The 26,694-nt window shown below is 40.1% G+C and overlaps 1 long non-coding RNA gene across 1 annotated transcript in view; it reads left to right on the plus strand.

Annotated features, from left to right (window-relative positions):
• LOC141370130 (uncharacterized) overlaps positions 1-26,694 on the plus strand; it is a 117,764-nt gene that overhangs the window by 42,849 nt on the left and 48,221 nt on the right. The gene's annotated exons all lie outside the window — the stretch shown is intronic.

Here is a 26,694-nt window from a genome sequence, read left to right on the forward strand (position 1 = left end):
GTGTTTGTCAATTCTTTAAAAATGCTGCTCCACCATTTTCTGGCTTACATTGTTTCTGATGGAAATTCAGCTGTCATTCTTATCTTTGTTCCTCTGCACATAATGTGCCTTTGTTTTTTTCTGGGTGCTTTTATGATTTTTTTCATTATCACTGTTTTTTAATAAATGTATATGATGTGCTTGATGTGATTAATTTTAGGCTTATACTACTTTTTGTTTGATTTTTGTATCTAGAGGTTTATACTTTTCATCAAATCTGTAATATCTTTCAGTTATTTGTTCAAAAAGCTTTGCTCCTTTTCTCCCTGTGGTCCTGCTTCTCTAGGAACCTATATACACTAAGCTTCTGTTCATTTTTTTTTTAATCTTTTTTTCTTGGGGCACCTGGTGGCTCAGTCAGTTAAGCACCCAGCTCTTGATTTTGGCTCACATCATGTTCCCAGTGTTGTGAGACTGAGCCCTGTGTTAGGCTCCATGCTCAGCAGGGAGTCTGCTTGAGATTCTCTCCTTCTGTCCCTCCCCCTGCTCATGCTCTCTCTCTCTCTCTCTCAAGAAATAAGTAAAATCTTTAAAAAAAAAAATCTTTTTTTTCTTTCTCTGTTCCAGTGTGGATAGTTTCTATTGCTATGTCTTCAAAATCACTGAATTTTTTTAAGGGGAAGGAATAGTTTAATTAATACTATCCAGTGTATTTTTGATCATGATTTTCATAGAATTAGTGCATTTTATTTATTTATTTATTTATTTTTAAAGATTTTATTTATTCATTTGCGAGAGAGACAGAGAGAGGACAAGCAGGGGGAGAGGCAGAAGGAGAGGGAGAAGCAGACTCCCTGCTGAGCAAGGAACCCGATGTGGGACTCGATTCCAGGATCCCGGGATCATGACCTGAGCCAAAGGCAGACGCTGAACCATCTGAGCCACCCAGGCGCCCTATTGCATTTTATTTTAAGATAAGGATTTTCTTTTATATCTAGAAGTTCTGTTTGGGACTTCTTTGTATTTTTCCATTTCTCTTCTCATTATTTTCATGCTTTTCTTTATAACCTTGAGAATATTCATAATATTTAATTATTTATTATACCTGTTTTACAGTACTTATCTGATAATTCCATCATCTCTATCATTTCTTGGAATGCTTTCATTGATTAAGTTTTGTTCTTGGCTATGGGTTATATTTTCCTGTTTCACTGCGTGCCTAGTAAATTGTGGTTGAATGTTAGGTATTTTGGATTTTTAGTTTTTTGTTTTGTTTTGTTTTGTTTTACATTTTTGAGTCCTAGATTTTGTGTTATTTCTTTAAAGAGTTCTACACTTTGTTCTGGCATATTGGTAAGTTATTTACATCAGTTTTATCCATGTAGAGTCCCTTTAAGCTTTTGAGTTAGTTTTTTTTTTTTTCCCCCTTTTGAATCAGATCTTGAAAGCAACTTCACTTCAGGGCTAATTTAGTCACTCTACCAAATCATGACTGAGGCCTCTAACAGATACTCCTTGCATTATGAGATCTCTGCATTCTGGCTGGTGAGAATGCACATTATTTCCATCTCTGTGTGACCTCTAGAAATAATCTGTTTACTGTTTCCTGGTGGATCTTTTCTTGGCCTCATGGAGTTTGGCCACCACTGAGGCATAGGGCAGAACTCAGCAAATGACTCAGGTACAATGCTCTGCAGAATTCTGGAATTCTTTATGTGTACAGTTCCCTCTTCAGCATTCTGATTCACAAATTTCAGCCACCTCAGCTTTTTGGAACCATAATCTCTGCCTCCTCCACTCAGTTGGACTAGTTGGCTCGGCTTCAGTTTCCTCTCTCTTCATTGGAATTGCACCCAACACTTCACCTTGTATCCTATTGATTTGAATTTAATCATGTTAAAACACCTACATGCAAAAAAGCCTGGGAAATGTAGTTTTTATTCTGGGTGGCCCTAGCTCAGCTAAAAATCAGGAGTTCTGTTATTGAGAAACAAAGAAAAAACAGATACTAACAGATTAACAGCAATCTTTAACATAAAAATCTTCTACCACCAAGTGAAAATAAGTAGCATTTTACCTTTTGCAAAATTAGAATATTTCTTTTCCCAGAAGTATATTTATTTTCATTAACAGATTGTTGGGTATGACATCCAGTTCAGATAAAGCTAATGGATTCCATTTTGAAATCCCTATGAGTTGTAAAATCTTAAGAATATGAAGAATTCAAGATTCTCTTAAATCAGACACAAATTACATTTTAGTTAAAGTAGTATTCTATCAAGTTCAGGTACCTTTAGAGTTAAAGGGAAATACATCAACGTATCATAGAAGAGAAGGAAATGCAAAAACTATTCAACCTGGGTAAAAGTTGGGAGTTTATCTGAGTTCACAGATATTATGTAATAAGTGTTTAGAAGACCAATATCTTTGTAAGCTTTGCATCCCATGACATAGTAAATCTTAAAAAGGACTCAATAATCAACAAAAAGACTCATAAAAGAATATTTGCAACAACTTTATTCATAATAGCCAAAACCTGGAAATTGTCCAGGATCCATCCAGAGGTGAATCGATAAACTGGTCCATGTATACAATGGTACATGCATGTTCAGCAATAAAAAGACAAACTACTGAGATGTGCAATAATAGGGATGCATCGCAAAAACATTATCCTGGATGAAAGATGCCTTCTGTAAAATAGTACATGCTGCAAAATTTCACTAATATAAATTTCTAGAAAATGTGCAACTACTCTATGGTGGAAAAAGACAGACGTGGGTTGTCTTTGTGAGTGGAGGCAGGGATTGATTGTGCTGGGGCACCAGGAAACTTTCAAGGGCTATGATAACATTTTCTATCTTAAGAATAGTTTTGAATATATAAGTGTAATCATTTCTCAAAATTCAGTGATTTTATACTTAAAATGTGTGCATTTGATTGATTATAAAAGTTACATCACTGCACCAATGTTGAATTCTAGTTAATGTTACACCTGCTGAAGTATGTAGGGGAAATCCATCGATGTCTACAATTTACATTAAAATTTATCAGTACAAAAATGGATTGATTGATGGATAGAGACATGGTTAAAAGATAAGTATAGAATAAAACAAGCATAGTAAAATGTTAATAGTAGAATCTTCATGGTTACATGAATGTTCACTGTACAAGTCTTTTAGTTCTGCACTGTGTTTGAAAATTTTTATAATATGTTGGGAGGAAAAATGAGTATGGGGTGTAGCTTTGAGGTAAACACCTGGCCGGAATTTTTAACGAAAATAATGTCAGTTAACCAGGATTGTATTTGTTTTCTTTAGAGTATATAAATGTTTTAAGCTTAGAAAAAAAGCATATAAAGTTTTAAATAATCAAAATACAGTGTTAGCATTTCCAGATTGAAAATATTCTGTTGTATTTTGTATTTAACGTTGATGTAATGTCTAAGAGAATTTGATCTAATAAAATGACAACCTTGAAACTCCAATTTAAAATATGTAGTTAAGTAAATAAGAAAGACTTCTGATTTTAAACTAAAATCTCAGTAAGTTTAGCTTAGTATTGGAAATTTATGATGTATAAGAGTTAAGTGCTCTGTCAGATTTTGTTGTTGTTGTCAGGACAATTGAAATACATATACTTTAAAACGAAATTAAACATGTCAAATTTATAAATGCAATTTGAAGTCTTTGAATATTTAAACATTGTAACTAAATCTATAAACATAACCAAACTGAATTCAAAAATACCTTCAAAGTTACTAATAAAATTTGCTAGACTTATAAGTAGAATAAGATTTATAAATGAGTTTAAAGTCCATGAAATTGCATAAGAAAAACTTATTTTAAGTGTGTCAAAAAGCTCATTTCTATTGGAAAAAAACCTCACCTCCAAAATATTTTTCAAGGACTATTTTGTCTCACAGAGGTAGGCTGAAGGTAGTTAGCTTTTCAATAGATTTCTGATAGCTTATTAAAAAAAAAAAAGATATCAACCCAACCCCCAACAAGGCAATCTTTTAAAGTCCATTGCCTATATTTAATAAGCAAGATATTCCAGGACTTTCATGAGGAGTTTAACAACATAGCTAACTGCAAAATCACTGCTACTCAGTGTTATCAAAAGTTCAGGAAGAGCAGTAATATTTATTAGGGGTTGTCTGAAGAATATGTAGTTTCTCTTGTCTTAGAGGGACCCTCTCCAGGATTAAGACAGACCATCAGAAGGCTGACCTTCATTCTTCCCTCTCTTCTCATTTAGTATCATAGAACTCCTTTTAATAGACTCATTTTTGAGATTATGGCATCCACTTGGATACATGTGCATTGTGAGGAGCAAATCTATGACATTAGGTGTTGGATGTAACTTTCTTGATCTAACCAAGGACCGCATCCATGGTGTTATGCAGGCTTTCCTTGCCCAGGGACCCATGGGAGAAAATTCTTTGGGGACATAGAACTGGGAATAGTTGAGTCTTCACCCTGTAAGTGTTTTATGAATCAGGTCACATCTCCTCTCTGTGTTGGCTGCTAGAAAGTTCAGAGTCACATCCATGGTCTTCTGAAAACTGTGCTAATCTTTGTAGAACTGGCCCATCTATTGTAGAATGATCTCCTTTCATTTTATTTTACTTCCTTATGCTTATTTTTATTTCACTAGATCACTTTCATTTGTTTTTATCTTGTTCTCTCTTAATGCATTAATAGGTATAAACAATTACATTTTCTATAAGTCTCTCCAAATCATTCTTAGAACAAATAATAGAATCAACAAAATCCTAAAAGTCATTAGCGAGAGGAAAATTTTAAAACCAAAGGGAAGAAATGCCGATTATATGAAGACAGAGGGTCCAAAGACAGTTAAACGTGGATGAAGATCACCCAGGTACCCCATCCCTCCCACCTCCCACCAGTCCAGCAACCCTCAGTTTGTTTCCTGAGAAAAGAATTCCTCATATCAGTGAGATCATATGACACGTCTTTCTCCAACTGCCTTATTTTGCTCAGCATAATACCCTCCAGTTCCATCCACGTCATTGCAAATGGCAAGATTTCATTCTTTTTGATGGCTGCATAATATTCCATTGTATATATACCACATCTTCTTTATCCCTTCATCTGTTGATGGACATCTTGGCTCTTTCCACAGTTTGGCTATTGTGGACATTGCTGCTATAAACATGGGGGTGCACATACCCCTTCGGATCACTACATTTGTATCTTTGGGGTAAATACCCAGTAGTGCAATTGCTCGGTTGTATGGTAGCTCTATTTTCAACTTTTTGAGGAACCTCAACTGTTTTCCAGAGTGGCTGCACCAGCTTGCATTCCCACCAACAGTGTAGGAGGGCTCCCCCTTCTCCGCATCCCCGCCAACATCTGTCGTTTCCTGACTTGTTAATTTTAGCCATTCTGACGGGTGTGAGGTGGTATCTCACTGAGGTTTTGATTTGGATTTCCCTGATGCCGAGTGATGTTGAGCACCTTTTCATGTGTCTGTTGGCCATTTGGATGTCTTCTTTGGAAAAATGTCTGTTCATGTCTTCTGCCCATTTCTTGATTGGATTATTTGTTCTTTGGGTGTTGAATATTGGCTGGGTGATAGACATTGGGGAGGGTATGTGCTATGGTGAGTTCTGTGAATTATGTGAGACTGTTGAATCATAGACCTGTACCTCCGAAACAAATAATACATTACATGTTAAAAAAAAAAAAAGAAGAAGAAGAAGATAGTAGGAATGGAAAAATGAAGGGGGGGGAATCGGAAGGGGAGACAAACCATGAGAGACTACAGACTCTGAGAAGCAAACCGAGGGTTCTAGAGGGGAGAAGGTGGGGGGATGGGTTAGCCTGGTGATGGGTATTAAAGAGGGCACGTATTGAATGGAGCACTGGGTGTTATACACAGACCATGAATCATGGAACACTACATCAGAAACTAATGATGTAGTGTATGGTGATTAACATAACATAATAAAAAAATAAATTAAAAAAAAGAAGAAGGATAGCAAAAAAAATGGATGAAGAGACCCATAAAAATGGGCTGATTCATTGAAAATAAATTAGGAAGATGCCTTGTTTCTAATTGTTTTCTGGAAACGGGTTGGACGCTGGAAGGTTGAGGGGACAGGGAATATGTGGAGATTCTATAAACCTCTCTTCTTCGACACAATAACCACTTCTCATTATTCTGTGCACATGTCATGTTTCGAAATGCCAATTTTTTATTTTCTGGGGTTTGAGGAACAGGGCCCCTTTATTTATTCTAAGTTCTATCTGTTGCTATGAAGTTTATTTTCTCTCTCTCTGTATCTCTCTTAATGAATGTATATGTACCATATTTATTTGTATTGTTTCCTTTGTCTTCCTGTTCTTTACCCTTTCAAAATTTGAGATGTATGTGATTTTTTTCTCTCTTTATATATAATTCTTCCTTGACAGGGAGCTTCAGGCAGTTATCTGAAGGCTATAAGCATAGGTGAGAATTTATGTATGAACCTGTTTCCTGAAAACAAAGGGAAGTGTGTTGAAGTCCTTCTCACATTTCTTGAGTTGTCCTTACCAAGTTTTCAGACACTTGGCGGAAGGGGAGGGACCATGATCCAGTTTGCCATAGGTTTAGACCCCTCCAGTTCAGTGTTTGCAGAATGTGGTTCAGGATCCCCTTGGCATCAGAATCACTGGGCTGCATGTGACAAAAGCATATGGCTTTCGGCCTTGAAATCCTAGTCTTTAGGAACTTGGCCTGGTAATCTCCGTTTTAATAAGCATCCCAGGTGATTCATACCCAAAGTCAAGTTTGAGGACTCCTACTCTAGATTTATCCCATCAGCAGAGGCCACAAGAAAATGACCTACGTAATAGAATTCTGTTCTAAAATCTATTCTCCTCAATTATGGATAATGTAACTTCTTTTAAATGTAAAAGTTATATAAGTAATTACAGTAATGGGATTTTAACTAGTTGAAGTTGAATGAGATAGAGAGAACACTGAAGGGATTTCAAAAATACTTTGCACTTAATCATTCATTTGGAATGTCTTTTTTTACTAAATCAATTGTTGTTAATTTTGACTTCACATCAGCTTTTTTAAATGCTATTGCCTAGGGCACACTCCAGAACCGTCTATTTGGAATCTCTGAGGGTGGGTCCCAGATGTTCGTACTCCATGAGTATGAGTTAGTTAGCCAAAGACCATGGTGAAGATTTTTGTCAAGATTGCAGAGGCAAATCTAATTATTAAGAAGACATTGGGTCTGAGAACAATATACGAGGAGCAAAAATCTATTGAACTGGACATCCTGCTCTATCTCTTTTACTATAATCTCCATCCTCATCTCCAAAATATCTCTTTCCATCTATATACCTTTTCAAACTCCAATTTTCTGAGACTCTTAAGGCAGATTTTATAGCTCATTAAGATATCCTAATTTCCCAAGGTCATAATCACATCGGAAATAGATTTTATAATTTTCATGAATAACCATATCCACATCCAGTTATATTCCTATCACGGAAATACACACGCACACATATATATACACACACATATATATACACACACACATATATATATTTTTTTTTTTTCTTAATTCACTATACGCACTTTAGCAGACAAAAATCAAATCCACTGCAGGAGGCTGGGGCAATGTGTCAAATGGGTAAGATTTCTGTCAAGGATCTAATGACCTTAACAAGCTCAACAGTATAAAACTTGAGTGGGCGAAGATTCAGCACAGAATGCCCAAGTAGCTCCTTTCTCTTGGTGTCAGGATGTCACAGCATTACAGCTGAGCTGTGGCTCGATTAATTGATTCAGAACGATTCCTGTTGAGCAATTGTCTTCACTAAAGGAATGTCAATGCAAGCTGCTAGCAACTGTCACTTTATATCAAATATGAATTATGCTGTACAATGGGTTCAGGTGCTCATATAAATTGACTGTCATAAAATCCTTGTGTGTGATAATTCAGTGAAATCATCTCGTTCAGCTGATGAAAACAAAGGAGCAGAATAGTGACAAGGGAATGGAGGTGATAACCTCCCCACTGCTGACAAGAAAAACAATGTCTTAAGACTGCTACTCATTTATTGCTCACTCAGCTTTGTAATTAGCAGCCCCTCCCCACCCCCGCCGCCAAATATTCTTGGGCATAGTGAAGATGTAATGAGAAAAGACAATAAAAAATAACCACATACTTTAGGTGTGAAGTGATTACAATCAATTATCAATTGCAACAAAACAGGTATCAAGACGTAATATTGACCCAGCAATCTTCACTTCTAGGAACTTACCCCAGGCAGCTAATACCACAAGGGCAAAAAGTCATATGCACAAGACTCTTCCTTATAACATAGTTTAGATTAGGAAAAACTGTGAAACGACATAAATGTTCATAGCAAAGGGTTGTGTATAGGCCATGTGTCTAACGATACTAGGAAAATATTAAAAATTCTCATGACCATCCACAAATGTATTAACATGGAATGATGTCCAATACTGACTACAAAGAAAGGTTATAGAACAGTATGAATAGTTGTGCTATATTTACATAAAACTACATGCATATATCTACATGTGTATATAAGACAGGGAAATGCCTGGAAGAATGTTCATTGAAATTTTAATAATAACTTTCTCTGAATGATAAGATCTAAGGTAGCTTTTACTTTCTTCATTGTACTTTTCCATGTTGTTTGAGTTTTTACAATGAACATTGAGCAATTTTGCAAAAACAATAAAGTTATTTAAAAAGAAAGGAGCATGATAAGAAACTATATGTGAGTACAAACCAGGCCGAGGAATTTGAGAGAATGCTTATGATTACACCTTCATTCAGAGACAATAATGATGATGATAGGTGAATTGCATAATAATCATGTCTGATAACAAAAACATTAATTTATAATTTATCAAGAGTAGTAATATGCACTCTGCACCACTAAAAAACAATAGTAATTCATGGACTTGACACTGAAATTAAATAAGCAATCACGAAAGCAACTTGCTAGCAGATCACGCTGGGGCCATTTTTGTGAGAGGAATAATACCTGACACCTGAGAAGGGCAAGGTTGGAGTAATGAGCCTGGTTTCACACAGTTCAGGAGAGTTTATCTCTTCCCAGGAAAAGCTTTCTGGAAGAAACAAATGTGAGAGGTGAATTGAAAAGTGTGGGGGAGACAGCTTGCTGCAGAGGAAGTCAAATAGAATATTTCATAGAGCCCAAAGGAAGGAAGAAGAATATTTTTGCCTCGGGATTTCCGAAGAAGAAATGTGAAATGTGTCTGTATTCTGTGGTTATTGGCAAAGTCTGCAGCCGAGCTCTGTCAGGCAGTCATACTTCCCCTAAGATGCCTTGGCAGGTTCGTTGTGTAGAAATTACTGTGAGAGAGAGCATCCTCAGAAAAAATCACAGAAGCACATCCTTTGGGAAGTTTATGTTGTCTCTTTTCAGACCACTGAGATAGGACTGAATGCACTAAGGGAATGTCTTGCACTAGGGTATAATGGTCTTAACATATAAGCCGAGTCCTTGTCCACCAAATGGGGTTACTTTGAGGTTGTCAAGCAGTTCTCTTTCCAGAAGAATCCCTGGGCAGTCCTATCAGCTAGAACCTGAAATTCCTCTAAATAGTCATTTCTTTTTGTGGGTGTGATTGCATTTCTGGACAAGGGTCAGCCAAACAGCTATTTATCACTCAGCGATGACTCATCATAGGTTCCAGGATCAGAAAATAGAATACCTAGAGACTGGGATGTAATAAATATATTTAATGAGGTTGAATGACCATAGCCAAACTCTTTGGGGTGTTACCTGGCTAAACCTATTGTGGAACTACCATGGCAGGTAGGTATAGCCAAGGCTGGTTTTTAAAAAATATGTACTTTTTAATATATAAAATGTATTTTTAAATCTGGCACATATATAATGCAAGTTTGCTCAGAAGTTGAAGACAGACAAATTACTTTAGAGTCTCATAACCAGGCACAACACTTATCTCAGTTTGTAGCTATTTCTTTTGTATATTATTATAGTTGTGATCATTTATTCTCTGCCCTCCCCTCCAGGTAATGAGTTCCCAGAGAGTGCTCCCAGCAGCACCTGGCCCAACGCCTGGCACATAGCAAGCGCTCAGTGATATTCAGTGAGTCGTAGTGAACAGGACCCTAGGCAAAGACCAAATAAATATTCAAAAAAGAGGAGGAGTTGAGAGAAAGAATTTGGTGGAAAGAAGCATCTCAGAGCAGTAACCTACTTTACAATTTTGTCTTGGGTTTAAACTACACAACAGACATATATCATCCTGAGGTTTTCAAGACCACAGTCACTTTCTCTGCGTGCATTGCTTCTAGTTTTTCCAGCTATGCACATTCGACACAACAATTACCCTTCTGCTATGAAAAACCAGTGAATTCACTTTATGGAGTAGAATTCCAAAAGGTCAAAGTCATGGAAAATATGCATCAATTCAACAATGGTGAGACATGACTTTCCTTTTAGACTTTTATTAGCTATGTATCATCTTTGAAAACATTCCTCTTCCTTCCTTCCTTTCTTCCTTCCTTCCTGCCTTCCTTCCAAATCTTGTTAAATTATTTAACAGTTTCCTTCCTGTATCTCAATAACACAGGTATCAATTTTTTGACACTGTGAATCCTCCGTCAGTACCAGAACATAAATATTCCTATACCTAGCATATCTTTATTCCCTGCTATATTATGGGTAAAATGATACAGGGAGGGGTGGTAAGGGAGCTATCAAGATGTTAACTTTATCATTAGTCACCCCCCCAAAATACAGGAAGTTATTTATTTAACAAATATTTACTGATTGCGAACTATGTGCCAGGACCCGGCTCTTGACACTGAAAACACTGCTGGGGACCAACCAAAGTCCCTGAGTGCTAACATCCCAATCCAGTCAGAGCTAGTTTCCTCAGGATTAAGGTTCATTTCTTATATAAAAGATTGTTCAAATCTGAAGAGTACAACAATCTCTTTGGCATGGTGCAATCGGATCTTATTTACATTTTCCAATTCAGAGATTAAAACAATAAAACGAGCCCCTGTCATCATCAACTAAGTGACTAAGTTACTTGTCACCGTGCTCCGGACGGGAGACCCATTTTTTTAACCCAAAGGTGGGTGAGAACAGGATTTGTAGTGACTCTTCACAGCCTTTTAGTGGAGAGCAACTCAGGATGCCCTGTTTCCAGAGCCAATGGTGGAGAGGATGCTGCAGACGTTCTAGTTCCGGCGATGCTGTCAATAGGAGGAAAGGAGACATAGGTAATTGCTTCTTTTAAAATCCTCACCCTTACCTGCGGAGTTTATCCTGAGAGTGTAAAACCGGGGAAAAGAACAAATTGCTCTGAGTGTCTATCATCTGCCACCCCTCATTCCCTTTCAAAGCTTTCAGAAGGAAAAGGAGGACTTAATATTTATGGCCTCAGGATTTTCCATCCCTGGCTTTTAGGTTTGAGCTCCCCCAGAACGAGACCTTGAGAAAAGTCATTGAGTTCAGATGGTTAATTGGGGAGGTGCTTCCAGGACACATGGTCAAGGGAGTGAGGCTTTGAGCTAGGAAAGGGGAAGCCAGCCAGCGCCCAGGCACCTCCCGGTTACCTCCCAGTTACCTCCAACCTGGCGACCTGGTGCTCTGACCGGGGAGGGAGCTAGGTAGGTATTCACGGGCTGTGGAGGACGTTCTTCCAGCTCTGTAGGAACAGGCCTGCCCTTCCTCACAATGGAGGGCATGGTCTCTTTTTCCTCCCCTCAGACAGGGCTGGCTGATGACTTGCTTTTACCAATAGAAGGTGACAGAAGTGAGTTTGACCGAGTCCTGAGCCAGTAGGAGACCCAGAAACCTCCATTCCATTTCCATGCTTGCTGAGGAAGCCGACTGCCGTTCTGGAAACAATCTAGGCTCATCCACTAGGTAGTGAGCCATGTGTGAAGCAGAAGAGGCCACTTGGGCAAGTATTCAAGTGCCAAACACATGAAGGGGGTCTTCTTGGGCCTCAGAGCCCTCTAGTTGGGGGCTGAAGGCAGCTCAGCAAGTGACCCAGCGTAGACCTTGAGACTGCCCACCTGCGCCCTGCCCAAATTTCTTACCTCCAGAATCATGAGAAATAACCAAAAAATGTACTGTTTCACCTAGTGGCTGGACATGGCTGCCGGAAGCATAGCTATCTGAAACGTACACTAACTGCAGTGGGTCACTCGTTGAGAGCTGTTCCCGGCCCTTCTGGCCTGTTTCATAAGTGGGCAAGGTAGGCTTCGGGACTCAGAGAAAGCCCCAGGAAAGGAAATACAGGTTCTGTGGCCTAGGGATGCTGGGCTAGTGTGTGCTAAGGTCACAAAGGCCCAGGAATGTGAGTGGGGCGCCAACAGTCTCTGTTACACCTGGACCCTCCCCCTTCCGGGCATCCCAGACATTCTGGCAAACTGGGTCTTTTACCTTTCCTCCCAATCCAGAGATCTCCCCTGCTTCTGTCGTCAACACTTATTCCTTCCAATTGGCCGGCTGTGATTTCAGTGTTCCAGGCAAACTCTTGCTTCCCTGGAGATTAAGATCTGCCTTCTCCTTACACCTGATCCCCGAGGCTTCTAAGCTCCACATTCCTTTCCCCAGACATTGAAACTGTCTATGTTAATCGGCTTAAGGAAGAATAAATCCTAACTCAGCGGAAAGTCGTGTATTAGGTAATGTGGAATGTGAGTTTGTGCTTGTGTGTGTGTGTGTGTGTGTATGTGTGTGCGTGTGTGTATGTGTGTTGTCAGAGCAAAGAATTCCAAAGAAAAAGATACAGACTCTTCTTTCAAGAAGTTCAAAGGTTTAAAAGAGACTGACTTCCAATCAGGAAACAGTTACCATCCAGCAACATTGTCAAGATCAAGTCCTTCTACAGATGTGCTGGCCTACTGGATAAAAGTAATGCTCCACCTCAGATGGAATGCCTGTTATTTTCCTTGTTTTTCTATTGGTGGCAATGAGGTCACCCAGAGGCCCCGGTCTCTCTCCTCGTTGCCCGGGTAATCAAAAGCATGTAATTAAAAGCTGGCTGGCAACAGCAATGAATGTGATTCTGTGACCCAAGAACAGTTTTTTTTCCTAAGCAAAGCTCATTAGGCCACATTAAATTCACAATAGGTTTAAATTCACAAAGTGTACACTGGAATGATCCTAAGCGGAGGGTTTTAAGCGGAGAGTTCCTCCTAAGACAGAGGGGGCTTAAAGACCTGTTTTGTTTTTGTTTTTGTTTTTTTTAATGTGAGGAACCTGAGTAGAGATTGGGTTTTCTAACACACAATGCAGAAAACCCGGCGGGGGTCCTACTATATGAGGCTGGTGGCTGGGAGGAGAGAGAACCGTGAGAAATGGGTTGGCTCAACAAGACTTAGATTGGAAATGCCTTATTGTTGAATTCCATTCTTGTCTAAATGGCAAAGCCAGGTTGAGTTAATTTCGTATTTTCTATCACCCGAACAGGTGGTTCAGGTCCCTGGATCAAAGGATGGGGTATATGTGATTAAAAAAACAAAGCCAAACAAAAACAAAAACAGAGGACTTGTCCATTCACCTCTGTCACTGAGACAGGAACCCCCATATTTCCCTTTTTAAGAATAAAACTACAGAGGGAAAGAAGCTATGCCAAGTCCACATAGATTTTAAGAAGTAGACCCAGACTCTTCGGTTGTGACCAGGCTTTGGAGCGTCTCCCTAAACTCTCTCCAAAATGCTTGGAAAATGAAAGCCCACAAGTGGCCTCTGGAGTTTTCCCAGATGCCAGATGTTTGCCCGGAGGGCAAAAGCGGAGGCAGGCCAGTGGGCCGAGCAGACCCAGCAGCCTCCGAGCTCTCAAAACCAGGACAGCTAGAACCCAACCTGCAAGGGACGATGGTCGATTGCTCGCGGAAGCCAGCAGATACGGCTCAGACCCTCCGGGGAATGAACCTGCTTGACTTGGGCCAAGTTTTTAAAGCCCTTTCAAACCTGTACGTTTCCAGCTGAATGAAGAGGACCATAATAGGATCTGCCCCACAGAGGCATCGACAAAATACTTTGCACAGTGCCTGTGCTCTTGCGAGCTGTCCTTGAACGCTAACTGTTAGTATGGTCATCATCAGCAGTCTGCACAAGAAGTTCGAGGGATCCCTGACATGATGTGCTCTCAGGGATGCTGGGAAATGTCCCCACATGCCGAGATTTTTCCCACTCAGTCCTCCTTGATACCTGAAGTCCCTTCTTAGAGAACTTCTCCAGTTTCTTAAAAATTGTTCTTTCTTAAAAATGCAACTTAGCAGCTCCTAGAGTAGCTTGTAATGCCTCCTCACCCCATGAACGTATTGTGTTCCAAGACACACCCCATCCTGAACTAAGTGTCCTGGGTTCCTCGGACTCACATACTTCACTGGTAGGGTGTGTGCGCACGCACGGTTTTGGGGGGGGGGCGGCAACCTCCCAGTATATTCTGGTGCAGAACACAATATCATGCAGAGGTGCTTCACCCATGTGTGCAAAAAACGGGGCTTTAGGAGTTCTTTGAGTCTCCTGAAATTAGATGCACAGCTGTCGTGGTGAATTTGTATGCTTTGGGACTAGGAGATCCATAGCTTTCATGGATACTCGAAGGGCTTAATGATTAAAGACCTGTTGCAAAGGAAACGGCAATTTGGAACCAGCCCTTGCAGCTACCTTCAAGTACGGTGATCCGCCGGGGGCCTGGGGAGATCTCAGAGTGTGTTCCAGCTGTCGGGGGTGGATTCGTGGACAGCCAGATAACCTCCAGGGCCCTGGGTGCTCTGGTGTTTCAGTGTGCCTGAGCAGATGGGTTGAGAGCCAAACCCAACCCTGTTGACTCACAGCTTGCTTCTGGAAGCCGCCTTGGAGTGAGCATGCAGATCAAGGTTCTAGTAAATTTCTCAGCATGGGGAGGGCTTGGCCTGGGGGGGACAGTGAAACCTCCGGGCTCGTAGCCCTGCTATTACCTGGGCCTCGGGGGTGCTGAGAGCTAGGGGAGGGGGGGTACACTCAGGGTTCCTTAAAGTTTCTTTCAGTCCTAAAGTGAAATCATTCTAATGATTCCGCATTGAGTATTTCTCCCTCCCTGAAGCTTATATAATTTGGGGATAGAGCTGCCAAGTAAAATACAGGGCTCTCAGTTAAATATGAGTTTCAGGAAAACAATGAATAATTTTTGTGTATAGATGTATATATATATACATCTATACACATACATATACATGTATATATATCTTAACCACTTCAGGGGACATACATATACTTTGTAATTATTTACTGTTAACTTGAAATTCACATTTAGCTGGGAGTCCTGTATTTTTTTTTATTTTTTAATTTTTTGCTAAATCTGGTATAATGGGCTGAATTGTGTCTTCTCAAAATTCATACGTTGACGTTCTAAGCCCCCGAGGGTTCAGAATGTGACTTTATTGGAGGTAGGGTCTTTAAAGAGGTCATTGGGTTAAAATGGGGTCATTTGATGGGGCCCCATCCAATACGACTTGTGTCCTTACAAGAAGAAACTTGGACATATAGACATGTACAGATGGAAGACCACGTGAAGACACAAGGAGAAGACAGGCCTCTACAAGCCAAGGAGAGGGGCCTCAGAAGAAGCTAGCCTTGACCTTGGACTTCCAGCCTCCAGGAGCCTAAGCAAATGAATGTCTGTTGTTTGAGCCACGCGGTCTGTGGTATGTTATGGCCGCCCAAGCTGACGAATACAACGGGCAACCAACTGTATTTGGAGAACACTCTAAATAAAAGAGCACAAAATTATAAATACAGAATTAAGCCCAAGTGTGAATACTTATTAGAATAAGAAAAGAGATCACAGCAAATTACTAGAGACGTGAAGATTTGAGTCCCTTTTAGGCAACTGGAATGTCCGATGGTTCCTGGAACTCACCGAGACCCCCCCCACGGGAGAGGCTCTCAAGCCTAAGCTTTCTTAGTACCCCAGTCCATTTAAATCTGCCCGGATGTTTATCCCGACCTCTTCTAAAGCTCTCTCTGTTTATTTCCCTGGTTTCGCTCGCTTTCACGGCAACCTCTCAAATTACACAATGGGGTATTTTTGGAGCTCTGTCCCTCCTCCTTTTATTGTTTAGTTTCTTATCTCTCTTCTGAGGGTAAGATTTTTAGCTCTTTGATTTCATGTAGAAATGGATCTTAATAATGTTTATAAAACAGCGTAAGTTTTTTCACATTAGAGCTATTTTTAACACATCATATTATTATTTTAATTACATGGGTAGCTTTGGTAATTTCATTTTCTACATTTTATGAGGTCTGGAAAGAGAAACAAGGACTAATGTAATTTTCTTTTACATAAGGAACTTTTATAGAAACATTTAATTTTGTCTGTAGCTGACAGATTTATAAAGATATGAGTGTATATAAATACATATGTGCGTGTATATATTTCATATCTTTCTGAATGCCACACAGAATTATCCTAAAGTGCAACTAATTACACCAACTTGATTGCCCAGTGGGAAGTCAGTTAAGTTAGACAAAATTGTTCTGTCACAACCATGTATAAAAATTCTTTGTGGATAAAATGTATGTATTTTTAAAATATCATATAGGAAGGGTCCATAGAAAGCATTTCTTTTTCATTTTGAATTTAAAAACCCTAGGTTCAATCTTTTTTTAATTGAAAGAAGGTGTATTTGGGCATTATTGTGTAGATTTCGCATTAGTAGGGCAGGCAATGGCTTTGAGCTTGAAAATCTTAAATCTCTCCCTAATAGGGCTAAAAACTGGCTTCAACGCAACGTGATAGAAAAAAGTATGGGGCGTCTGGGTGGCTCAGTCAGTTCAGCACTGGGCTCTTGGTTTCAGCTCAGGCCATGATCTCAGGGTGGTGGGATCAAGCCCCAGGTGGGGGAAATCCACGCTCAGCAGGGAGTCTGCTTGGGATTCTTTCTCCCTCTCCCTCTGTCCCTCCTCTCACGCCTGTGCAAACTTGCTCTTAAATAAAAAATAAATAAATAAATGAAATTTTTAAAAAGAAAAGAAAAAGCATAATGAGTATAAAGGAAAATAAAAGTAATTTAAGATGGACAATACGTGCAGTGGAGGAAGAAGAGGAATGCAGAACAAGATAGGCAGAGTGAAACTAAACAAGAATCACTAAGGCTTTCTCTTCCTGAAATAGTTAACAAGGAATAGAATTACATTACCGTTCAATCTTTAGTTCTACCTTTCTTTTTTGAAAAGGCAGTTAATTGAATGCCCAGTAGTCATTTATATTATTTTAAGGTTTTCACTTCTTATTTTTGCTTTAAATTTATTTAGCAATTTTTGAGAAATGGTCTGAAGTAAGTTCTGTGATGTATTAATAGATGCACAATGGTTATTGAGTCAAGTAGCTCACCATTCCAGCTATGCCAGTCTTGGAATTTGTACAGCCATTTGCTTGCTTTTCCCCTCCAACATATTAGAGATTTTACACTGGTGTGTGTTTGTGTACCTGTGGGCACACGCATGTAGTGGTGGTGGTGGTATATCAGACTATGCATTCGCAAGCATGTAAATTGTGCAGTGAAACGAGTAAGGCTGGTGATGATTGCCCCAGAAGTCTTATAACTACGTCAGGATATTCATCTTGCTTTTCATTGTATAATTTGTAATTATAGTTAAGAATCAATAAGACGAAAGGAGGGCATGTGATGTAATGAGTACTGGGCATTACTCAAGACTGATGAATCACTGACCTCTACCTCTGAAACCAATAATACATTAGATGTTAATTAAAAATAAATAAATAAATAGCAAAAAAAAAAAAAGATCACTAAGGTGAAATAACCCAGAGGAAGACAATTATCATATGATCTCACTCATATGTGGAATTTAAGAAACAAAACAGAGGAGCATAGGGGAAAGGAAGGAAAAATAAAACAAGGCAAAATCAGAGACAAACCATGAAAGACTCTTAGCTTTAGGCAACAAACCGAGGGTTGCTGGAGGGGAGGTGGGTGGAGGGATGGGGTAACTGGGGGATGGGCTTTAAGGAGGGCACGTGATGGAATGAGCACTGGGTGTTATATGCAACTGATGAATCACTGACCTCTACCTCTGAAACCTATGATACTGTATATGCTAATTAATTGAATTTAAATAATAATTAAAAAAGAATCACTAAGGCTTTCTCTTACTGAAATAGTTAACAAGGGATAGAATTACATTACTGTTCAATCTTTAGTTCTACCTTTCTTTTTGAAAAGGCAGTTAATTGAATGCCCAGTAGTTATTTATATTATTTTAGGGTTTTCACTTTTTATTTTTGCTTTAAAGCAGCTAACCTCTCATGCAGGTAATTATGCAGGGACCTTCCATGTGGGTATATTTAATGCCTGTGATTTTTTTTCCCTTGGAATTGGATATGCAATTGCTGATCAATTGTTATCCATGGATATAACTTCAGCTAAGGGGAAGTAAGCAACAAAGAGTGCCTTCTTATGGTCCTTTTCTTTATTGTCTGACATGATATTCTACAGCTCAAAGTCACCAAAATAGCCCTGTCTTCTTTTGGGAATCATTTCCTTTAACTTGCTATGCTGCTGATGTGTTTGTTCTTTCTCTGAGCCCGGTTACCCCAAGTTTGCTTGGTTATTATTCAGTAGCCACTTGTGGTATGAGGCCATGGCGTTTTCAAAACTCTTTTTACTTATACTTATTCAACTTGCTATAGAACAGATTCCTGGATATCTTGTTCTCGGGCTTTGCACAATACAGCTTAGCTTAAATTAGGTGCCATAAATGGTACTTCACAAAAAGTCTTGTACATATATTTAGCTGAAGGCAGGGGTTACAGAATACATTTTCCCATCTTTTGGAAGCAGGGGAAAGCCTCATTGAGAGGGGACTATTTGCACGCAAAAAGATGTTTTTCAATAACCTGTCACAAAATGAATGCACTATGTAACATTTGAGCACTAAAATGAGCGTTGCATTTAGCAGTAAGAGAAAGTGGGCTGCATTACATGGTGACCGTGTGTCCTTTCTGATGGGCTTGCCCTCCCCGAGGGTAGGAGTGACAGCTGATGCACCTTTGTCCCCGATGTCTAATGCATTATGTGGCACACGGAGTGGGTGCTCAAAACACTGAACTCAACCAAGGAACCATCAGTCACCCACACGGAGTACAAATTGTTAAATTAAGGTACATATTATGCTCTGCCATTGGCAGAATCCTTACCCAAGCATGAGTTAAGTCTCCAGCTGGATCCTGTGTCCTCACCTTCCCTTGTCATTTTGACTCACCATTAGCTTCTGGGATTCCTTGTTTTCTCCTCTCTCTCTCTCTCTTTTGGTCCATGCTCTACACTCTTCTGGCCTGAAATAGTCATTTCCTCGTATCTGGGCTGATAAAATAATTGCAGAGATTTTTTTAGGCAATTAAGTCAATGGGTACACTCTAAGTATTGTGCGGGTTTTCTATGGCCCCACATCCTGCTATTTTTAATTTGCAACTATACAAGTCCATGACATGCTGGAATTTAAGAAGGCTCATTAGCCTACAATGTTTACTCTGCAAAATGGTTGTTGTCATTGAAGAAAATAACCTCCCCCACTTCACAAAGATCACCGCCTCGCTTTATATTGTTTCAGGATGTAGCATCAGAAACACACCCCCACTTTCAGGGCAGTAACAGAATCGAGGTCTTCAGTCCTTTCCAGACACCTATTCACGGGCGACAGTGGGGCTGATCGAACTGTGAACAATGAAATACACAGGGATATAACCTCTGTGCCCCAGATTGGAAGGTCTTATGTGCAGAGATGTCTTAATACTATGTACCACTGCACCACCCTCCCCAACACACACACACACACACACACACACACACACATTCCGGCATGCACACACACTGGGTACTCCCACAGGCTTTATATTATCCACAAGGTCAATGGTAGACTTCTTTTATACTTAATCTTCAGTACTGCATACTCCATAAGGGATGTTCATCCATAGGGGACATTTATTTGACAAGCTAAATCCAGCTGCTGGTCCACGATATGCCATCCCCAGTGATGGTTCAAAACTTCCCATTTCCCCAAGTGAACCGTATCCCCAGGTCATGGATACATGACACATGTCACTCATTCTACTACCACTTGTACCAATTCCTAGATTCCTTTTTTTTTTTGTTCCCAGAAGGTGCAATCTTTTTGAAATAAAATGCTGCCTGGCGAGAATAAACATGAGACTAAGTTAAGTTTATGAAGATTATTTAACACACATTTCGAAAGACTTCAGATGCAGCTTTGACATTTTCTTCTTGAACATTCATAAAAGCAGTATTAAAAATCACTATTGGTAAGTTTTGTTCACAAAAATTATTCCAACATATCTCTACATAAAACCCTGGCCATAGGAGAATCAGGAAACAAGATGGGAGAGGATGGTTCTCAAAGGGTGTACCAAGGATCCCCACAACGTTTCACGGGACACACAAGATCGAAACTGTTTTGATAATAGTATCAAGACGTTGACCTTTGTCAATGTCATTGTCCCTTGTGCGGACAGTGATCCCACCCAAAGGCTTCATGACCTGTGATATTGCAACCCACTCATTTGGCTGAACCCAGAAGCAGATATGAGAATCCAACATTTCTATTTTTTTTTAAAGATTTTATTTATTTGTCAGAGAGAGCACAAGCAGGGGGAGCAGCAGGCAGAGGGAGAAGCAGGCTCCCACTGAGCAAGGAGCCCGATGTGGGACTCAATCCCAGGACCCTGGCAGACGCTTAACCCACTGAGTCATCCAGGCATCCCCAACATTTCTACTCTAAGCCAGACATTAAAGAGATTTGTAAAAATGTAAAACAGTGCTATTATTTTCCCTCTATATTTTTATTTTGGAAAATGGTTATTTTTCATACAAATATGTCAACTTACATCGATGTAATGGTTTCTTACCATTATTTTAAATGAATCAATAAGCAAATATTAAAAATATTTCCTAGTTTTAATTTCAAAAATAGTAAATATTGATAGATACAACTCACAACTTAAAAAGCTCTTTGGGGTCATCAATCATTCTTAAGAGCGTAGGTTTCCTGAGACCAAAAGGTTTGAGGAGGGCTAAACTATGCAAATGGCTGGGTACATCATTGTCAGCTTGTAAATATTCTCCTCTAAAAATCATTGCTCAAAACAATGTTTCAAAAGACGTGTTTTGGGCGCCTGGGTGGCTCAGTCAGTTAAGCATCTGCTTCGGCTTGGGTCATGATCCCAGGGTCCTGGGATCGGGTCTCACACTGGGCTCCCTGCTCAGTGGGGAGCCTGCTTCTCCCTCCCCCTCTGCCTCTCCCCCGCTCGTGTGTGCACTCTCTCTCTCAATTAACTACATAAAATCTTTAAATTTTTTTCTTTTCTTTCTTTCTTTTTTTTTTTACAAGAACTGTTTTGTGACTCAGAGGGGGGTTTTCCAAGTAGAAGCCTCTCCATTGGCTATCAGCAGGCTGCACCTGGCCTGGGTTCCACCCCACCTTATCTTTAACATCCTCTGTAGTTCCCTTTAGGCAAACAAAATAACAGTGGGTTGGGGGGCCTATTCTTGTAAAAGGCTTGCCCTGGGTCCTGGGCCTCCTTGAAACTTCAGCAGTTTAGGCAAATGCCTCTAACAGGTTTCTACCTTCTCTCCATGCCTGTCTAAAATGCATCCTATTTGAACTCTCCTGGGAGTAAAAGCAGCTATCCAAAATACTTACCTGTTATGATGGCATAAGAATTACCTGGAACATAATACAAAGCTTCCAGGCCCTAGTCTAGATCTAAGAAATCCATAGCACAGGACCGAGAAGAGCATGTGTTTTTCCTTGACAAGCTCTCCCCACAATCCTTACTACAGTCTCCAGGAGGCCACTGTTACGATGCAGGTTGCCCAGAAAAGATAGGAAGGCCTGAGTGTCTCGCCTCCACCCAGGAGCACCAAACAGTCAGCGTGTGCCTTGAGACAGAGGGAAGCCCTTGGCTGAGGCAGCACCCAACACTTAGCAGTGAAGTCAGACTTGGATGGGGCACCCAACACTTACCAGGAGCCCAGGCACGGAGAAGTGAACCAGCTGCTGTAGAGCGGTGGTGGGGGGAGAGGGGGCGGCGGTGGAGGAGGGTTTGCGTTTGGAATGATGACTGATGGAGAAGGAGAGAAAGAAAGGGGGATGAAGTATCAGGGCAAGAAGAAGAAAATTCCGGAAGTGAGGGCCCTAGTGCTGAACTATCATTTTCCCGCCATGATTTTGCTTAGAGCCAGCCCTGAGCCTTCGTGGGGTCAGGACTCAAAGCAGACTTGACAGGCACCCGACTGTCCAGCTCTGATGAGGATCCTCAGAAAACAGAAACAGAAAGAATGTCAAAAGCCAGAAAGAGGGATCACATAAATGAGACCTGGAAAGATCACATAAATAAGTACTAAAGGGGAGACAGGAAAAATCAGATCTAAAGGCTTTTCAGGGGCACCTGGGTGGTTCAGTCGGTTAAGCAGCTCAAGTCATGATCTCAGAGTCCCAGGATCAAGCCCCCTGTCAGGCTCCCTGCTTGCTGGAGAGTTTGTTTCTCCCTCTCCCCCTGCCTCTCCCTTGTGCTCTCTCTCTCTTTCAAGTAAAAATAATAATAAAATATTTTTTTTTAATAAATAAATACAAAGGCTTTTCAGCTCCAGCATGTGTTTGGAGAAGGAAACGGTGTGTCTGCGTGTTCGTTCCGCGGGCCGGGGGCGGGGTGCAGGAAGCAGAAGGCAGAGGACCAACGCACTAGGCCTGGTTCTTTACCATTAACCATTGCGGGCACATTATAAAAAACCCACCCAGCAACAAGTCAAGTGTTTATAGCCTTTATTAATCTTTTCTACCCTTAGCACCTCAGATTAAAGTCAGTGAAGCTTTGATAACGAAATAGTTTCTGTATTACCCAGGGGTGACATCTCCTACCCTTTCACTTGTCCTCATTTGTAAGTTTCTTTCAAAGAAGCATTTGACTTTGTATCTCTTTCTTTGGATACTTCTCTATCTAAATGCCCTGCCACCATGTAGGCCGCACCCTTATTGACCGTTTTGGAACATAAACGATTACATTTCAGCGAAGGACTAATGAATTTGGGAGAGATGGGGAACAGGGTAAAATCTGATCTTTGGGGACAATTTTTGATGGCCTGAATACTTTCAACCTTCACCTATTTTTCTTGCACAAGAAGAGACTTCTCTAGCAAGTCTTACTCCTGTCTTGCAACACATTTACAAGTTGCAATGTGTGTGGCCCAGAGCACTTTTTCTATCACAGGCGGCTTTGATAACGAGCAGAGGTAGGAGGAATTGACTTCAGCCAAGTCTGCGGAGTGCCTTTGTGAAGCATTTCACTTTCTTTGCTTAACCTTTCTCATTCTCAAGATAAGATGGGAAAAGAAAGAAAAGAAAAAACTATTTACCTCACACAGGTCTTTCAGAAGATGGACTGTGGCATTACAAGATGCTTCATGAGCTGCGCAATTCTGCTTATTTGTGTATTGTGAATTCATGATTTGCTGGAGGGTTTACTAATCTTTCTATCTGTACATCGAATAGATAGTGCTCAATAAACAGTGAAAAAATATTTAATAAATCACATCAACTTCCATAATGGTGTTGAGGCAGATTAAAATTAAAACATATATCTTGTCAACATAAAACTCAAAGTATCAGCAAAAATCTTGTGGGAGAAATGGAGATTGGCATTAAGATATAGTTCATGCTAATCAGGCCATAAATGAGACTCTGAGCATCCTGGTAGCCAAAGTAAAAGAAAAATTTGCCAGTGTACATCAGAAATAGGGATTGTGGATTCAGAGGTGTTGGGTCCTGGATTTTAATACATTTCAGTTACTAATAAATATTTTATTATTATTTTGTCACATTTCAGGAATTTTCCAATTATACTTACACATTTTTCTTGAGATAATTAATATTGATCCTACAGAAGAATTACTCTTTTATTTTTGCATCCACTGGGTGCTTGTAGAAACATGGAAAACATCAAATAATCTTATGACAAAAATAAAAATTAGGTTTTTCCAAAATGAAACTTCCTTAGCCTTTCTCATTTAGAAATGATCACCTTACTTATTTCACTGTGTTTGGGATTATAAATCTTACACATGAAATGTGCCTAAAGTAAAGTAAATTAAAAGCCTCCCCCAACTCTCTACCAATGAAACATACTTAAGAACAAGATGAAAATGCCCGGAGTAGTCAGGTGGACTGATATCAAGAGTAAACACCAACATTATATATGAGGAATTTTTAGCAAGCAGGGAACAGAGCCATTTATGAAGACTCCAGTGAGGAAAATATCTAAGCATTTCAATGAACTAAGAACTCTGGTTTCTAGGGGCGCCTGGGTGGCTCAGTCAGTTAAGCATCTGCCTTCGGCTCAGGTCATGATCCCAGGGTCCTGGGATCGAGCCCCGCATCGGGCTCTCCGCTCAGCAAGGAGTCTGCTTCTCCCTCTCCTTCTGCTGGTCCCCCAACTTGTGCTCTCTCTCTGTGTCAAATAAATAAATAAAATCTTAAAAAAAAAAAATTCTGGTTCCTAATTAAGATTTGACAATCGTATTGTTTTTCCTGTTTCTTTGAGCCTCTTGAACACATACAGGGAGTCAGAGACCTGGACTCCAAGATCGGTAAATGATCACCTGACAGGTAGGGGGCCATTCACCCAGTGACGCCTCAGTTTCCCAAGCCTCAAAATGAAGATTATAATACCTACCTCATGGGATTATTGTAAGAATCAATGCAAATAGATGAGATTATGTATGCAGACAAACTTCACAAACTTTATATGAAGAAACAATTTGGGTCCTTATGGATTCCAGCCCTGACATCAGTTAATTTGTCAGTTGGGAAGTGGTTGATTTTTCATAACATTGTATGTGTGATTGGTCGAATTCATGTAAAACTAACTTCATCTACTGCTGAAACCCACTTAATATTTTTTTTGCTTCATAAATGTGTACAATTTTTAAAAATGTATTGAGTTCTGTGGCTCAACATTCTCACAGAACTTGATTTTATATTTTAAAAGCTCTCTTTCTGCGAGAGGCGTGAATTCACTGTGTCTATCTATAGATTTAATACATATTTATCATCACACAGGGTAGTTCTATGTGTGATGAAGTTCTACTTCTTTTCCCAGATTATTATTTTCTTGACTTTATTTACATTTTGCCTGGATAATCATATCTACACAGTTTAATAGTTCAAGCGATTACACCATGATTTTGAGGTTTTATGAGGAAAGCTGGGGTATACAATTATGTTTTTAAGTTAACTGATTTGACCATCCTTAATCCAAAGCAAAACAAAAACCACCTGACTCTGCTAACTTTTCTGATGGCTGCATCAGCTTCTCTAGAAGCAATCAATCAGCAATGATCACATTTCAGATAAACCTCAAGACTGAGATGTCACCAAGGTGATTGGGAAGAAAGAACCAGCCTGAGCAGACATACAAAAACAAACCTTTTGAGTAAAGGCAAAGACCCCAGAGAGGCTCATTCATTCCCGTGGGTGTCCTAAGCAGAGGAGTGCTGGTCGTGATGGCAGGAGGAACCACACGTTCTTCACTGGTCTGCCATGACAGCCAAAAGAACAGTGGATCCATTGGCAATGACGTGGAGTCATAACCTGTGGACATGGTGTAAAGGACTGGAGAGTGCCCAATGGCAGGAAGGCAGGAGAATGAAGAATTGCCTAATCCTCAGAATATCTGACCAGGTGCCACAGGGAGAACAAACACTGCAGTCGAGGTGTCCGGACACCATGGGCCATAAACCCTGCCTAAGGTTCTTCCCTTGCCAAGCACCCACTGACCTCTTTTCCTAATGAAGCTCTCTACAGGGCAAAGGGTAGATGGATCAATATACTACTGACCCCTCATTTCACTCCTTGATTCTCTTCCAGCTAGGGAATAGCAGCTGGGATTAAAAAGACTTACTTTATTGCGGCATTTTATTTTCTTTAATGTATTTGCCTGTGTCCAGCAAAAACCTACACCCTATATGGAAAAACCTACACCCCTAAATGGAAAAACCTACATCCATCATTTCTCTGTCTACATGTATGACTAAAATGTGTGACTTCTGGAGCCAGTTCTTTTTATGTGTATGAAGAAGGCAGAGATTAATGATAATGCTGACATATGCATACAGCCTGGTGCCAGAGGGTGCAGACTGAGATTTTTATTTATTTATTTTTTTTCTAGAGAGAGAGCGTGCAAGTGGTGGAGTGGGGCGGGGGGGGGGGGGGGGCCAAGGGAGAGGAAGAGAGAGAATCCCAAGCAGGCTTCATGCTGAGCATGCTGATGAGGGCTTCAGTCTTACACCCCTGAGATTACGACCCAAGTAGAAATCGAGAGTGGGACGCCCAAATGACTGAACCACCCAGATACCCTTGTTTTTTGATTGGAGTTATTAATTATAATGTGCACAAAATCACAGGAGGTGTTTCTTTGGCAACAGAAAAAGAAAAAAAAAAAAACATTATTTACAGTGTTGCACCAAAATCTCAGTCCCACCGTTTATAAAGATCACAAGTTCATGAGTGGATAATAGAGATTCCTAAGGAATTCCCTTACTATAAGTAGAACTCATCTGTGACTCTTCAACAACATGGATGATGAGAGTATATAGTTTTGGTTCCAGGAGTCACT

This window comes from Callorhinus ursinus, unplaced genomic scaffold, assembly GCF_003265705.2.
Source record: "Callorhinus ursinus isolate GAN/ISIS: 27379988/994484 unplaced genomic scaffold, GSC_fseal_2.0 scaffold26, whole genome shotgun sequence".
NCBI classification, from domain to species: Eukaryota; Metazoa; Chordata; class Mammalia; order Carnivora; family Otariidae; genus Callorhinus; species Callorhinus ursinus.